At 39.9% G+C, this 17,448-nt stretch overlaps 1 protein-coding gene across 3 annotated transcripts in view; it reads right to left on the bottom strand.

Annotated features, from left to right (window-relative positions):
• The window catches only part of CSGALNACT1 (chondroitin sulfate N-acetylgalactosaminyltransferase 1), a 311,827-nt gene that overhangs the window by 180,058 nt on the left and 114,321 nt on the right, over window positions 1-17,448 (bottom strand). The gene's annotated exons all lie outside the window — the stretch shown is intronic.

The raw sequence follows: 17,448 nt of genomic DNA, 5'->3' as shown, positions 1-17,448 counted from the left end.
TGAAATAAAAGCAGAATGGGCGAGAGGTACAGGCAAAGAACTCTGGATCGAAGACCAGTGAGAAATGTTCTGGAAAAGGACTGACCCCTGCCTGTTAAATGTGTTAATAATGCTGTCTTCCATTAACTAAGGCAGATTTCTTTCCCCAGAATTTTCATGATTTTATTCCATCTGTCCTTAGAATTCAGTAGTGATGGGTGTGTGTGTGTGTGTGTGTGTGTGTGTGTGTACAATTGTTTTCATTTCACTGTCAGGAAAGAAAAAAAAAAAAAAAAGTCCAGTGTTGCTTATACAAGGCCTAAGGAAAGACTGATAAGCTACTCAGGCCTGCAGACTGCTGACCCCCATGTGCAGGGACCACCTGCCGGTGACTTAAGTCTGAAGGTTTTCTCTGACTCATTGGCATCAACAAAGTCAGCAGATGTGTAAAGAATATTACCACAGAAGTTTAGAGTCTGTTTTCTCTTACTCAAGTTTGCTGTGAGCTTAATGTTGAAGTGGGCTGCCAACTGCCTGGGGCCAAGTCTCCAGGACCCCAGCTAGAGGCTGTGCTGCCTGCTGCCTTCTTGGGCTTCTGCTCTCTCAGCCCACTTCCGCCTCTGCCCAGCTAATTAATCTATGTCTAAATGGAACTGCAGTTGGCAGGAAGGCAGCAGTGTCAAAGTGGAATAATCACTTGGACCCAAATCTGAGTTGTTTTCCATCCTTGACAACAAATAATGTTACTTCACAGCCTGCAGGCCAAGAGTTGAAATGAGTTTATAATTTGGCTTCCAATCAATCTCTCATTCTCATTCTCGACCACTTAAATTTTCCTTTCTGTCTTTAGCATGCAGGGGACAGCTCCAGAGGCTCAATCACTGGCATGGTCTTTGTTGATATCCTTAATGAATATTCTTTGCCATCCAAGTAAAAAGGGAGGAAATCTACATGATCCAAAACCATACTTGTTTTAATAATGGAAACAAATAGACCGTCAGCTCACACTTCCCTATGATCATTAATAATTTAACTTGTATTTTCAGTTCGGCAACTTGAAGAAAAGTGTTCATAGTCTTTCCATTTCCACACAGTAATCCACATTCCTCCAGCGTTGAGAGCTTGGCACTTATAATACCCAACTGCAGGATAAGAGACCCAGGATGGCTCAGCATCTCCCTCTTCTCGTGAAAGAACTAATTAAAACTCTGCTCCTGGGCTCTGGGAAGTGCATATCTCCTTAGTAGTTCCAAGTCTCTTGTGCCTTCAGAGGGGAGTCTTCTCAAGTCAGCAAAGGAAAAGGAAAAATACAAGAAGGCAAACCACTGGCAAGCCCCCTTTACAGATCAGGAATGGGAAGAGCATCGTGGAAAGTTACAGAAGAAGAACTACGGGCGTGCCTGGGAGAAGGGGTCGTGTTCCACTGGAAATACGACCTGAATAGAAGAAAGGGAAGGGACCTCAACAGTGCCCCTACCATGTGCCACACACCAGCTGCTGCAAGGTGCAGGAACTCATTTGATTCCCACAGTGATGCTGTGGATATGTGCATTAATATTCCCACTTTCACAATCAGGAAGAATGAGGTGTTAAAAAATGTGCCCAGCTTACACATGGTAGAGACAGGATTTTTCTCACTTTCGAAACCAAAACTCTATAAAGAAAGAGAAAAGCAAGTCTTTCCACTCTAGCACATTGCCTTCCATGCAAGTGCTAGTCTTCGTGTGTGGCTCTTGAACAGTGAAGATGGGGTTTGTGGGGTCGGGGGGGGGGGGGGGTGGCTGCATGCACCCAGGCCAGGCAGGTAGGGGGGCAGCGTCTAAAGACTGCCACTGAGGCCTTGGGAACATAGCCCTCCAGGGTCCCCTGATCTGTCTTCATAAGAAATCACAGTGAGTCGGGAGTGATGGCACATGCCTGTAGTATCAGTGGCTCAGGAGGCTGAGGCAGGAGAATCACAAGTTCAAAACCAGCCTCAGCAAAAGCAAGACAATAAGCAACTCAGTGAGACCCCATCTCTAAATAAAATACCAATAGGGCTGGGGATGTGGCTCAGTGGTTGCGTGCCCCTGAGTTCAATCGAAATCACAGTGACAGAAATACACCCTTGATCCTGCCTTTCCGAGTATCAAACAATAAAACAGCAAGAATGTGTTAAAAGTAAGAACTCACTCCAGGAAATAACTACGGTAGGTAGAGCAGATACAGTGTTTTGCTCACAAAATGTCAAGCAGAAAGCCCTCAGTGTGCACACAAGTGTCTGGGCTGAGTCCCCTCCCCTACTGTCTAAGTCCAGTGTGACCTTGATAGTTTGGCACAGAAAGCGAGGGTTATGGAGGAGCTTACGTGGCTTTGCACAGTTAAGTTATGGTGAGCAGTAGGCAGGTCAAGGCTGGATGTGCACCAGAGTGGCAGGGAGAAGTCTATGGAAAAATCACATGCTTGGATTGCAGAAGCTTTCCATCAGGATTCTAAAGGTTGGGAAGTCACCCCACCCAAGGTCACGGAGTTAGGCATAAATTAATCACCAGTCCTCTTGAACTTGGCCAGTTTTTAATCCTGGTATGGGAGGCTACCAAAAATGGTCTACCAAAAAGAACGATCCAAACTGTTGAACAAGAATAATGGAGAGCAGTAATATTTTAACAATCTATTAACCCATTCTAGTCAATGTACACTTAATAAGTGAAAGTACTTCCCATTTGAATTTCTAAAAAATCTTCAAAAACCAGGATTGGTGCAATAGTGTGAAAATACTACTCCCACAGCCTCTAGCTTCCAGGCTTCCTCACTGTTGTCCTCTTAAATCCCTACATCTGTCACCCATCTCAACCGTGTGTGATTCCTGAAATGTGGAATCAAGGAGGGAGGTTAAAGAAGACTCCCCCCGTTAGCGTGCCTGAAGTCAACGAAATGTACCAAGTCATAAGACAGAGGTCTACCCGCTGTGGCTGGCCGGTGAGACTGCCTTTGTGCATGTGCAAAGTGTGGGATGGTAACTCTTCTTATTCGTACAGTCCCTTGCATCCTCTGTGTGTTGGTACTGGAAGCCAGAGTCAGAACAGGGTCAGGAACTGTGGCGCCAACTTCTAAAATTATCATCTTTCTCAAGAACACGTCTCAGAAAAGGAAGTGCCCTTGGACTCTACACACGAAAAATGGCATGTTACTGTATTCTTAACTACATTCCTTCCACATTAAATAATTTTACTGCAGATGGCATGTTTTAGGGTACAACTGACTTTAAAAGGCATGAGTCCTTTCCCATAAAGGTTACTCTTCTGTCATTCTGTGAATGATAAACAGGAAAATCTCTATATCCTGGTCTGGAAGGCACGGATGAAATTGAGAAGATACCCATTTCTTAATCTTAATCCTTTCAGTGGAGTAAGCCCACCCTTATTTTCTTTATTTATCACTCTGATAAATGGAGGTCATCTCAGATGATAAAACTGTGTTATTAATTGATTTGAAGTCTCTTTTTAAGTGTATGGATCTATTAGCCTTAAAGGAATCAAATATTTTCCTTATACTCTAAAGATTTCACAAGTGCCTTCCAAGCTTGGCTTAGGGACCCACCAAACCCCTAGTTTAAATCATCTTCACAATGTCAACATGGGAAACACTGACAAGATAGCAAACAAAAGGACTCATATCACAACTAAAGGTCTAAATAATATGCTTTTAGAGCATAAAGAGAGAGTGACTAATTGAGACTGGAAAGGGTCAGAGTTGTAACCAGTTTCTTTTAGAAACTAAATTGTTCTGTTTGCAAGTGGTTTGAGACCAAGAACACAATCTTTGTCCCAAATCTGTTAAGATACGACGGCTGACGTACCCGACAAAAGAGAGCGGCCCTCCAGCACGCAGTCTGCAATCCTGGAGTTGCATTCACTTGCCATTGTTCATTATCTTTGACACCTTCTTCCAATAAATCCTGGGTTGGCCCTGCCCCTATTAGATACTGCAGCTGCTCGGAGGTGCTCAATACCATCACAGATGTTAACCAGGCATGAACAGTGGTTCAGGGAGATCTGCCACACTTACTCCTGTCCAGAATAAGAGATTTGTCTTTTCCTCTTCAATGAATAACTATGAGACTGTAGAGAGGCCTGTCTATGAGATTCTAGTTCCAGATATATAAGATAAGGGGGCTGGACTAAATGGGTGATTCTCAGTGAGGGGAGGTGAACCTTGACTGTCTCCCTACCCCCAACCAAGAATCCTTGTGTTAGAGGATAAGTTGCAGGTGGGAAGAAGCTGCTGGAACGTGCCATGAGAATGCAAGACAATCTGACTCAGGCGAGGAAACTAGGAAGAGGCGCTTAAGAGGAACTTAAGCTTCTGGGTATAAAGACTTCCTGGGTATAAAGACTTCCTGGGTATAAAGACTTTGCCAGACTCATTGATACAGAGTAATCAGACAATCAGAGTGAACTCCAGGTTTGTCCACGACTGAGTGTACCTGTCATTGTGACCTTTCAGAGCCACTGGTGGTTAGGCAAGCACAGCCCCCCACTCAACAAAGGCAAGACACCAAAGAAGATGCAGGGATCAAGAAGGGTGCTGGTCTAGGATGCATGGTGCTAGGCAACAGGGATGGCCCCAAGAGAACAAACTGTACATTCCAACACCCACACACCAACACATCAACACCCAGAAGCCACAGCACGGAGACGGGGCAGGACTTACAACATCAGGTCCAGCCCTCGGGTAATTGTGTGACCTTGGGCAAGTTACTTGCAAAATAAAAGTTTGAAACAGATCATTTTCCAAGTTACCTTCTAGGACAGAAACTGCACTTACTTTTTTATCATCCTATATAAACTCTATCTGCTCCTGGCATTCTCATAGCATCTTTAAGATCAGTGTATACATCTCCATTACCAGCTTCGGTTTTAAACTGCTGCATTCGCAGGCTTCTCCGGCAAAGAACACTCAGGACAATTGCCCAGAACACAAGTTTGAGGTGCAGAGTGGGTCAACTTCATTTTCTCTGCTTCTTTATGATTCCCTCTGGCTAAATTCTACCCTCTACCTGCTGCCAAGTCTCTGTGCTGCTGGCACTAAGGCTTGATCTGTAGTATTCATAGGGCTGGTGACACTGTGATAGATGAAGAAATTAAATCTTTCACCAAACTTGAACAGGCATTTTATTTTGAATGGCAATTTTCATCTTCTTTCTTCCCAGATGCAGGAATGTCAATACTTGAGAGAGACTCTGATGATGGTAAAAAGTCACTGCAGAAATGGACTTGCCTCCCAAATGATCTCTCATTATCTTGCAAAAGTATTGCTTTTGCCGTATCAATTTTTTAGCTGATTTCATGTTGCGCCCCAAATGCAAGGGAATTGAGAACATACTGTCCATATTTTTGAAAAAAAAAAAAAAAAAGACTGTGACATTAACAGAATAAATATTTTACTATGAAAATGAAAAACTGGTGTAAATATTTATATAATTGAATTTATTCAATCAATCCAATATGGTGGGGGTAGAAGGAGTTCCTGGACCACATGCATGCCAGGGAGACAATTTGAATATTAAGATCCAAACAAATAAAAACCAGTAATGTTCACAGACATCATTAAAAAAATCTATTTGTAAAGAATGTAAGTGGGTATTGACCTCAGGGAAAACAAATTGTGTATAGTAGATAGTGATAAAATTATAAATAAGAGCAAGAAACAGATGTTTAATCAAAAAATTATTCACTAAAATATGTTTATATTCCATATCATATCCAGGTAAGCAAAACAGGATGAAGAGTGAACAAAGAAAAAACATGTGAGTACTCAGGAAAAAAAAAAAAAGAATGAACTCCTGGAACACATATTGGCATGAAATATCGCTATGCTGAGAGAAGGAAGCCCAACAAATAGAGTGCATATTGTATGATCCCATTTATGTGAAAGTCCGCAGGTCAGTATGTCCCTGAATATGGGTTGGGGTGGGAGAGGCCACAAGGGACCTGGGCGGGCACACGAAAACTTTTCTGGGGATGTATTTTGCACATTATCTTGATTCTGACAACAGTTTCAGGTTACACTTAAAACAAAACTAATCAAATTATGTAACTTAAATATTACATGTGGTTTTATTATATATCAACTATACTTCCATAATGTGACAAGAATATGGAAAGACAATTGTAGAAAAAAGATTTAAAGGCAAGTAGTTAAATTTGTGAGCAATCGAGATAGCTGTTGGATGTAAAACTAGAAAAAGGTAAGTCATACTAGACACGTAAGAGACTATTGAATAAAGGTTTCTGATTTTTAGAAAGTCTAAGTGACAAATATTGTGGCTACAAAATATGACCCCCCCCAAAAGTACAGTTCTCATTTTCTTAAAATTTTGATAGAAATAGTTGTAACTACCCTTAGAGGACTAAAAACAATAAATAGCTAGCATTTCTTGAGCCCTTGCTAAAAGGCAGGCCCCAATCTAGTGGATTATTCCATATGATCTTCACCTAAGGATTCTAAGGTGTGTGTGGGTATGCTCCATTTTACAGATGAAGATACCAAAGTTCAGAGAGGTTACATCACTTGGTTAGGGTCACACACCATGCCCAGTGGTCTGATTTCAGAGTTGAATTCTTGAAATTAAACTTCTCACCTCTATTAGATAAACAGAGTTCTGGGAAGCTGGGGATGGGGATGCAGCTCAGTGGTAGAGCACTTTTCCAGCCATATGCAAAACTCAGGGTTCAATCACCAGCACCACAGGGTGAGAAGAGGGGGAGGGAGGATACTGGGATGATGCTGTATGTTATGACTTGCTGACTCATGCCTCTGATAGCTTAAAAAGACTCTTGGTGCATTAAATAACCACCAACTACACTTCTACGTCTGAAAGTTAATCTTTTGCATCATAGCAGATGAAAAGTGAGTTGTAGAGCAGTAAAGGAAGGCAGGGTGAACTATAAGCAAGGTGTAGTGGAAAACCAATGGCCAGGAATCCACAGGATTAGTTTGGGTCACGTCCATACTGATGGCTCTAAACTTGGGCAAGCCATTTCTCCTCCTCAGATCTGTTTTCTCTTTGGTAAAGCTAAGGGTTTGGACTAATGGACCTCCCCCACCACACACACACACACATTTTTTTATTGGCTGGACTGGTGGGCTTCTAAGACTCCTTCCAGCTCTGTGATTCTGCCAGCTTTCTTTGGGGAATGCATTTGTAACTTGGGTCAAAAATTCCCTAGGAATTCCAGTTTAGAAGTTTCCTCCATCCCCTGAAACACCCGGACCCCTCCCACACATAGCAGGATCCCTCATTATTTACTAAAGGTATCTGCTCACAGTTTTCCAAAGGAAGGTCAAAGGGGGAGGACCCCCTCACCCAGGGAGTGCTGCATGCCCCTGTGCACCCTACCCATCTTTTAACAGTTGGACACACTCAAGAGTGGACCTGGGCTTTCGGTGGATGAAGAGAAGGCCTCCACCGCCCAGCAGTTCATCCCATTTTCCCCGTGGCAGCCCCTAACACCTGAGACTGTCGAGGTACTTAGCATGCTGTAGCTAGGTTGCCAGATTCCATGTGTTCTCACTCCTGTTGGGGCCCTAAAGTGGCTATTCTCTCTTTGCACTAAAAACACATCATTTTCTCTTTTTAAGTGGATAGATTCTGTGACCCTTTGGGGAGACATAAAAAAATAAGAGCCACTAAATAAGGCAATTTAAAACATCCTGGCATCTAGAAAACCTTCCTGTTATCACAAAAGAAAGGAAAGAAGGAAAGGCAGCTGGAAGAGACAGTGCAGTTGACAGGGAGCTTGCTATCTTTAAGAACAACTTCGCTCATGAATTTTCATCTCCCTATTTTGGGGTTTTAGCCGAATTGAAAATTATTTCTGGGAAAAGCATTTCTTATGTGTGATAACTACTCTCACAATGCACTGGTGAGGCAAACTCTTAAAATTACAAGGCATAGAAGGTCTATTTTTCTGTAACTCTACCTCTATATCTGTTCTGCACTTTTATCCTATATTTTATGCACTCTTCTATTTTTGTAAACACCCTGTCTATCTCAGAACATATAACTCATGTTTTAACTTTCTTTTTACTGACTCATTTAACAATCATTACACTATCATAGCCACAAAATTAAAATAAAGATCACCCCATTCTGACAGAAAACCAGAGATTTATAAAATTTGCTTCCAACCTTTGTCATCACAGAGACATAGGTTTTATGGGCTGTGTTCTCAATAAGCAAACTATTTTCAAATTTTTTTCTTGACTTCTCCATATGTCTACTGAGTCTATGAATCTGTAATTTCAAATGGAGCAATATTCTATGGAACTGCTAAAACAGTTTAATTAGCCCTCTTTCAGCTAGTTGTTTCCATACATTCTTATATCCCAGTAACACATTTTTAAATAAATAAATTTTGTTTATCCTTTTTGAGCTATTTTCCTAGGTCATGATCTAAAAGATCCAGACAAACTTTAAAAACCATCATCAGCTCTGTGACTTTTATTACAAATTGCCAGGTGGCTCTCCCCAAGGTACTATGACAATGTGCAATGTCACTAGTAAAATATGAGCCTAACTTTTTCTTCATACTCACTTTACACTGGGATTTATTTATTTTGGGGTGATTCCAAAAGAATGATGAGAAGTCTTTGCGGCAATCATGGGTTTTCATAATACTCTTTCTGCCTCGTCTGAACAATATGTATTGATCACCAACTACCAGAGGCTTCCTATGCCTGCTAACATACAGTGCTGCCGACTGCTTCATAAAGTCAATACTATAAATTCTGTTTCTACCAAGGAAACCAAGACTCACATGGTTAAATAAAGATTCCAAAGCTAAGATGGGATGTTGTCAGAATTCAATCTATCTACTTCCCGTGGATTTTACATTACACCCACCTGCCTCATAACACAACCTTAAGGATCTTGCCAGTTTCCTTTTGTTTCTGTTTCTTTTCCCTGCCCCCACTTTTTTTTTTTTTTTTTTTTTTTTTTTTGTACTGGGGACTGAACCTGAGGGCACTTTACCACTGAGCACATCCTCAGTCCTTCATATATAATATATATTTAATTTAGACACAGGGTCTCTCTGAGTTGCTTAGGGCCTTACTAAGTTATTGAGGCTGCCTTTGAATTCACAATCCTCCAGCTTCAGCCTCCTGAGCCACTGGGATTACAGATGTGCACCACGTGCCTGACAGGTTTAGTTTTTTGTTTTTTGTTTTTTTTTTTTTTTTTTCTAGCTTTCCTATTTAAGAATATAGAAATACGTGGGTGAGTCAAGAGTTTTCACCTTAAAGGTGCCACTCAAGGAACTTGTACAGATGTTTACACTTGTGTAATCACCACATGGATTAAGACACAGAATCTTCTATTAGTTTAGGGTCTTCTCATCCCCTTTTTTTTTAATAGATTGGTTTTGGCTTCTTATTTTATATAGGGTCCAGCACTGAAGTTATTCAGATAGGTGCCTAGTGAACTCTGATCACAGAGTTCTGAAATTGGAAATGACTTCAAAGCTCTCAAACTTACAGTTGTGAAACTGAAGCCAAGAAGGAATGTGACTGTGCCAACATCTGACCAGCTAGGACAATTTCTGCCACACCTTGCAGCCCTTGCTGGCTGCTGCCTGGTTACCCTCCACTCCTGATGTGAGAGATGCAGAAAGCAGGGACTGACAAAGAAGGTTGGGTGTAAGTGGGAACAGAGCCACCCCCTAAGGATTTTATAATTGCTATTTTCATCTTAGAGTCTTGAAGTACCCAAAGGGTCCAACTGGTGGAGAACTGCTTATTAAGATGACCTTAAAAAAAAAAATTTTTTTTACATTAAATAACACTTATAAATCAGATGCCCTTTAGAGTAGATTACTTGAGAGGACAGACACTTATTCCAATAATGTTCCATCATTTGTGACTTCTTTTGACCCCTTCTTTGAGATTAACCTTTGGTGCTAATTTTAGTCAAACAAACCAATTTAATTTGTTAAAAGTCTAAAATTAGCATGGATAGAATAAATAGCAGATGGGTGCCTTTCAAAATCACTAGAAAGAAAACAAAAATATAATCTACATAAGAAAAGAAACAGAGAACAGCACCCTGTCCACCCTCCATAATGCCCTCTTTCTTTCTTCTCTCTCCCTCTACTTCCCAACTCTTTCCCTTCCCTAATGGTCTCTCTTGTACTTTCAGGTTTTCTTTTTCTTTCTTTTTTTCTTTTCTTTTCTTTTTTTTTAATAAAGTTTCCACACATTAAACAAATGTGATACTTGTCTTCCTGTGGCTGACTTTTTCACTTAACATGATGACCTCCAGTTCCATCCATTTTTCTGCAATAAATGACATGATTCCATTTTTCTTTATGGGTAAATAATATTCCCTTGTGTATATATTTCATATTTTGTCTATCAATTCAGCTGCTGATGGGCATCTAGGTTAGTTCCAAACCAGAGCTATTGTGAATAGTGCAGCAACACACAGACATGTAGATGTTTCTCTGACATGCTGATATCATTTCTTTTGAACATATACACAGAAGGGGGACAGTTGAATCATATAGAAGCTCTAGTTATAGTTTTTTGAGGAACCTTCATATGGCTTTCCATAACGGATATACTAGTTTATTTTGATGTATATGTTTTGTCATATTGGGCTATCTTCAAGTAAAACTGTACTGATTAATTCTAACATATCATTTATTTAATACCTTAAAGGAAGAATTATAAATAAGCAAAAGAAGGTCTTAAAAGTCATCATATTCCTAATAGAATTAAAATGAAATTTGTACTCATTTCAAGTCACTTATGGTCAGGAAATAATCAGGAAGTTCTATATCTCTGCAAAACATATCCCCTAATAACTATAATACAGAGGATATGAGCTGTGATCACTAAGGTTACTGTGCACAGCTCTAAATGAACTTCAGGAATCCCAGTGTTGAATTCCCCGTTTTCCTGGAAACCACAATCCAGAGAGCTGAAATGACTTGCCCAAATTCTTTTCTAGCACTTTTTTCCTGGCACACCTGCACTGGAGACTGTTTTCTAAATTCTTCCCTCCTGTCAACACCTCATCCTTATAATCATCACCCCCATCCATTGTCTTCCGTACTGAACTCTTGACCTCCAAAGGAGAACAGGAATTTTTAATAGCATGGAGGGCAGGTGACTGAGTCATCCCTCATTCAAACTGCCAAGCTACCTGATGGGGCCACAGTCCCTGCCTGGGCTCACCGATCACTTCCCCCCTTTTCCAGTTTGGAAGACCCTTGTCTCCCAGAAACCCACGTAGGGAAAGAGCATGGGATTAGGCTGAACCAACTGGAGCCTGAGTCAGGTAGGGAAGGTGCTGAGGAGACAGGGAATGGGCACTCCAGGCCGGGGGAACCCATGGAACAAAGCACAGACATGAGGAGCACGGCAGGCAAGCTGAACGTGCGTGGCTGGAGTCTCAGACGCCTGTGTGGAAGCGGAAGTGAGTGAACAGGGAAGGCTACACTGAGCGAAGGAACCACATCCAAAAGACAGTGGAGCCTCAAAGGCATTTAAGAGAGAAGCTGAAATGGTCATATCTGTGACATTTTCACATGCTCATCCTGGGTCCATGGTGAGGTCTGGGCTGCAGAGGTCAAGACGGAAGATGTAGAACCAACCAGAAGGATCCAGCAGTTAAGTAAGAAGGCCTGAAGGCCTGCTGAGGGGCTGGTGTCAGATGAGAGCCAAGGTCAAGAACATACTCTAAGCAGGGAACCAGGGCTTGGTGGCCATGTTCACAGGGGCCGAGGAGAGGGAGAAGTCAACGGAGTCTTTCCAAAGTCTAATGTTCTTTTTTTTTTAAAGACATTTTTTGAATCATTAAACACATTCACATCACAATAATAAAATGGCCCTGTTCTTGGACTTTGAATTTCAAGGAATACTAGCCAAATATTGACACTACAAAGGAAAGCAGAGGTCAATGAGGTCATTGAGAGAAATATCACAGATATTTTGACCATCTGTAGTATAATGTGGTGGACACAGAACAAGAGGAACTTGGGTTCAAGTCCTAGTCTGGCTACTTAAAACCTAGTCTGGCTACTTGAAATCTTGTTTCCAAAATGAGGAGCATAAAGTTACCACTATAGTTTGGATGTTGAAGGTTCATATGTTATAGGGCTCAGTTAAGGATGGAGCTACTGGGAAGAGATGAAACCTTTAGAAGTGGGGTCACTGAGGGTGTGCCCTTGTTTTGAATGCTCTGCCATGCACTCCTGCCATGATGTGCTGCCTCACCACAGGCCCAAAGCAATGGGGCCAATGAACCAGGGACTGAAACCTCAAAAACTGTGAGCCAAAATAAACCTTTTCTCATAATAAGTTGATTTTCTCAGGTATTTGTTACGGTGACAGAAAGCTGACTAATACAAGGACCTACTTGAAGAAGCTAATCAAGAGGTTGACATAAAGAGAAAGTTCAAAACTCAATATCTGACATACCATAAATAAGCACTATTATCATATAATTTGGAAGACTTCTTATGGCTGCAAAAGAATATATATTTTTTTAAATTTTAAAATAATACCTTTAATTTTTAAGACACCCTGAATTGAGTAGTAGGCAGGAAAAAAGTAATACCCGGGGAGGTAACAACAGATTTAAAGCTCCTTCTCAGATCCAACCTGGGTCATTGAAGATGTAAAGGTCCTAAGTCACTCATTCTCACACCCAGAATCTATCAGAAGAATATTGGGAAGGAAAAGCTTCAAAGGTGATTTATCAAGGTAACAGAAGAATCTGTAAGGCAAAAGCAAGAACATGATCTGTTTTGTATTCTGAATAAATAAACAGAGAAATTTAAAACTTTTAAAAGGTGGTAAAAATTCTGTGAAAAGATCCAGGCCATTAGTAGTTTTTACAGAAATAATAAGAGGACAACTAGTTTAAGTTCTAGGAAAACTTAATAGATAAAGAAATGAATAAAGAAGCCATTGCTGTATTTAAGTCAGTGACAACTGATAAGTTTCATCCTAGGATTCTTAAGAAAGTCAGCAGATGCAATAACAAAACTTGTACCTGCAGATTTGCAGGGGTGAGGTGTGGTGCAGATGAATGTTCAGCAACCAGCTCACCAGGAAAAAAATACACGCACATCTACAACTAGGTACACAGATGCATTATAAAGGAATCTGCAGCAATTAATCTACAAATAATAAAAGATACAATATCTTTATCATAAATTCCTTATAGTAGTGGCTTAGTTCATTTCTGCCAAATCCCAGATCTATAGGAAACATGTGGTTGAAATTGATGAACTACAGTTCCATCACAGATACTTGCTCATCTTCGCTGTTGAGAGTAAAATAACTTATCATTCACTCAAGATGGCAAGACTGACTTTGCTAGGTCAGATAATTGTTTGTGAATACTAGAAGAATCATTTATACATTTTTATTGCTGCTCATGAGGTAATGCTACAAACAGGAGGCACCATTCACTTTAATCTTTAATTTTCTTCATCGTTTTCTTAAGTCTAGACAACAAAACAGTCAATCAAGCCCTGACGTAAAGTCAATATTCCCATGAAGTAAATAGTCCATTGTGGCCAATTTGAAGACGCAGCATGAACACCACTAAAGTTTGCAAGAAACACACAGCAGCATAGCCATAGCCAGTACTTCCACTATGAAGACACAATGCACTTCGCTCCTTCTCAGTTCTTCGTCCAGATCATTGATACAGATGTGCCCTTATTTGCTGACCCTGACAAAACATTGCTGTTAATTATTGTTCAGGGGTCATAAATATCCATGTTTGGACACTGAGATATCTGTAATTCGATTTTCTTTAACATTGACTGCACTTCTAACAAATGTGCTGTACTTGAACCAGCTCTTAAAGGTTTGTAAGAAACAATTACTAAATTTTCACAAATTTTGTAAGCTTCATAATAGTTAATTATAAATATTATTTAAAATAAATCATACATGCTTATAATTAAATTATACTTCAAAACATTAAATATTCAGGATTCATCACTCCTATTCATGTTACTACATTTTATTATTATTGATGTTCCTGAAGTTATTCAAATTAGTAACATATAATTTTGGGTGGGGTATAAATAAAGTTAAAGTTCTTCAAGTCTTTGAATTGCCCAGAGGAGGCTACAAGTTTATACTAGTCTTTAAAATATCAAAGATGAATATTGTGGACAAAATGGAATGAATAACTAGCAAGCAATATGGGGGAGGGAAAAAATGAACAAGAATAGGTGAGACAAGCAAAAACTAAATAGTAAAACATTAGATTAAAACCCAAATCAGGGGTTGGGTTGTAGTCAGTGGCAGAACACTTACTCAGCATATATGTGAGACACTGGGTTCGATCCTCAGCATCACATAAAAATAAATAAATAAAATAAAGGTATTGTGTCCATCTACAACTAGAAATTTTTTTTAAAAAAAATCCCAAATCAGTAATCTTATTACAGGCAAACAGGGAGATATTCCAGTTACAAGACAAGACTGACACACTAGATGAAACAATAAAATATAACTATGCTGCTTTTAAGATACATAGTTCAAACACATTGATACAGAGTGTTTGATTGTGAACAAAAAAAAAAAAAGATAAACCGTGCATATACTAACCAAAAAGGAATCTGGGAGAATTATATTCATTAAAATGGACTTTAAGAGAAAAAACATTGTCATAAGGCTAATATAACAATGCTGAATTTGCATGAATCTAAAAACATAGCCTTGAAATAGGCAAAAGGAAAAGAACTAAAGAGAGAAATAATTATAATTCATAACATGGCCATAGATATTTTAACACTCCTCTCCCTGGAGCTAATAGAGTAAACGGGAAAATCTGTGAAGATAGAGAAGTTTTGAATAAAATGTCTAACCTTGTACTTTCAACCTTTCTGTACATCCTTAATTTAAGAAGTATCTCTAATAAGCAACATAAAGGTGACCTGTCACATTTTAAAAACTGATCATATTATTAACATTCACGAACACTTTGCCCTACGACTGTAAAATATGCATTATTTTCAAGAATAAATATGATGTTTACATCCATTGGCTATATGCAGAGTCAGAAATCAGGTCCCCACACATCACTGAAGATTGAATTTTATATAGAGTGGGTTCACTGAACTCAGTAAAATTAAGCCAGAAATCAATAACAGAACGATAACTGGAAATCCTCAGGAGCTGGGTATTAACCAATGAACTTTTAAATAATTCATGAATCGAAAACTATTTAGAACTTAATGATAATAAAAACAAATCCTTCCAGAAGACACCTCTAAGTTAAGAAAGGTGTTTTCCTCCACTCACTGCAAGTGCTGAAAACATCTACTCCCCTTCCTGAAATATGCTTCTCCCTTGTTAATGCCTGGTTCTAGGCCTAGGAAGTCATTTGAGGCAAATGGTTAAATAATTTGGATCTGAGCTCTGGGCAGCTGCTCTGTAGGACATAAGAACCTTCTATTTTCCAGTGAGAGACAGCATGGTATTATGTGCTTCAGGGTCTTCCTCTTTCCTTGCAGGGCCTAGCTGCAGGAAGCCCACCACCCCAGACTATTTGGACTGCCTCCTTAACAGTGCAGACCCCTGAGGTTCCATATTCTGTTCCTCTGTCACCTGTAGTTCCTGATGGTCCTTATTCTGGAGGACTATTATGTCAACCTTTGCCTGGTGAAGAGACCCACTCTGAGGTTTGAGATCACACACATAAAACCCACAACAATATTCTAGATTACAAACAACATGTATTCACCACAAGTGAACATCTCCTCAAGCTACAGCCTTCTACTGAATGCTCAGACGTTTTTATGTATTTCCTGTAGTTCAGGTAAATCACAAAGTATTCAGAATATTATTACAAATATACTACTCAAAAATAATGTTGTTTTCCAACAGCCACAGTATATGAATTGGAGTAATGAATGCTAACTGCTATAATACATCCCCCAAGGTCTCAGGGCTTCAAAACAACTAAGGTTTTGTTCTGTTTGAACCATAGTCCAACGTCAGTGAACAGTCTCCTCCAAATGATGCCTCTGGGAATCGGGCTGCTTTCTTCTTGCGTTTATACCATCTTTTAGCTTCAGCACCCTGGTGTCATCCAGCCAGAAGCAGAAGAGCACAAAGAGAAATCCAGTCAAAATGCTCAATCATCTCTGCTTTGTGTTACATTGGCCAGAAATAGTCACATAAACTCACATGCAAAGCGAGGTTGGGAAACACAGTCTGCCCTCCAAACCCAAGGTTTCACATCTGTGGATTCTACCGGGGTGGACCGAAACTATTTGGGAAAATAAGTCATATTACTGCTGCCATGAACTACGTAGCTAGGTGTATGGAGGTGATAGCTGTACTGAATATGTACAGACAATTCCATCATTCCCTACATATTATAGTATAATGATGATTTACAAAGCATTTGTGTTGTATTCAGTATTATAAATAATGTAAACACAGTCAGACGTACATAGGCAGGTACATGCAAATACTACTACATTTTTACAGAGAGACTTGGGCATTTGGGGATTGAGGTAACCATGGAGGGTTCTGGAATTAATCCCCAGCAGAGACTAAAGGATGACTGTGTGGTCTTCCAAGTGATCAGGAAGGGAATGAAATGGTCTGTTCAATAAACCACACAGTATCTATCTCAAGTAGATATCAAACTTCGCAGTCTATTTAGAAGGAAGGAAAGAAAGTAGCATTTTCTGATTTGGGGTACCAAATTTAATGCTAAGTTTACATATGCTGTTTTTATAGGAAGAAAAGTTACGAAGCAGACATCATCATCCCCATTATAAATACACATGAAGGAACTGAAGCATACAGACAGTAAGCAGATAACGTGCCAGCAGGAGTTGACCCCAGGAATATCACACCCTAAGAACTGCGTTTCTACCTTTGTCCTCTCTGTTCTCAAGGTGTGGCCCAAAACCTACTTGAATCAGAGGCATTTGAGGAGCCTCTTCAGATTGTAGGTCCCTGAGGCCCATGTCACACTTACTGAATAAGAAGGTTCCAGTCCTCCCCCCACCGCAAAAAAAAAAAAAAAAAAAAAAAGAAGGTTCCAGAAGTAGAACAGAGGAAGCAGCACTTTTAATAAACTTCCAGGGTGCCTCTCTACTACACAAGGTCATGTGTAGTAGAACATGGAATACAAGATTGAAATTCCAAATAATCCCTTTAAATACACTAGAAGATGTAGGGAGAAGATGTAAGGTTCCCCAGGCTTAAAAGAGGATATTCTGTGGCAAATTCAAAATCCTACACAACAAGGATTAGGGGCATGCACACTAGTTCTAAACCCATTAACCTCCTGCATAACCTGGGGAAAGTCACCAAACCTCACTGAATCCCATCTAGAGAAAGACTGCCTTTGCTCTACTGTAAAATGCTGGAATCAGGTTGATTTTTCTTTTCTGCATAGAGGATTGATTTAAAGACTTTTTTAAAAATCTTTTTTTT

This window comes from Sciurus vulgaris (assembly GCF_902686455.1).
Source record: "Sciurus vulgaris genome assembly, chromosome: 5".
NCBI classification, from domain to species: Eukaryota; Metazoa; Chordata; class Mammalia; order Rodentia; family Sciuridae; genus Sciurus; species Sciurus vulgaris.
The sequence above is the reverse complement of the archived record's forward strand: the minus strand, read 5'-3'. Positions and strand labels throughout refer to the sequence as shown.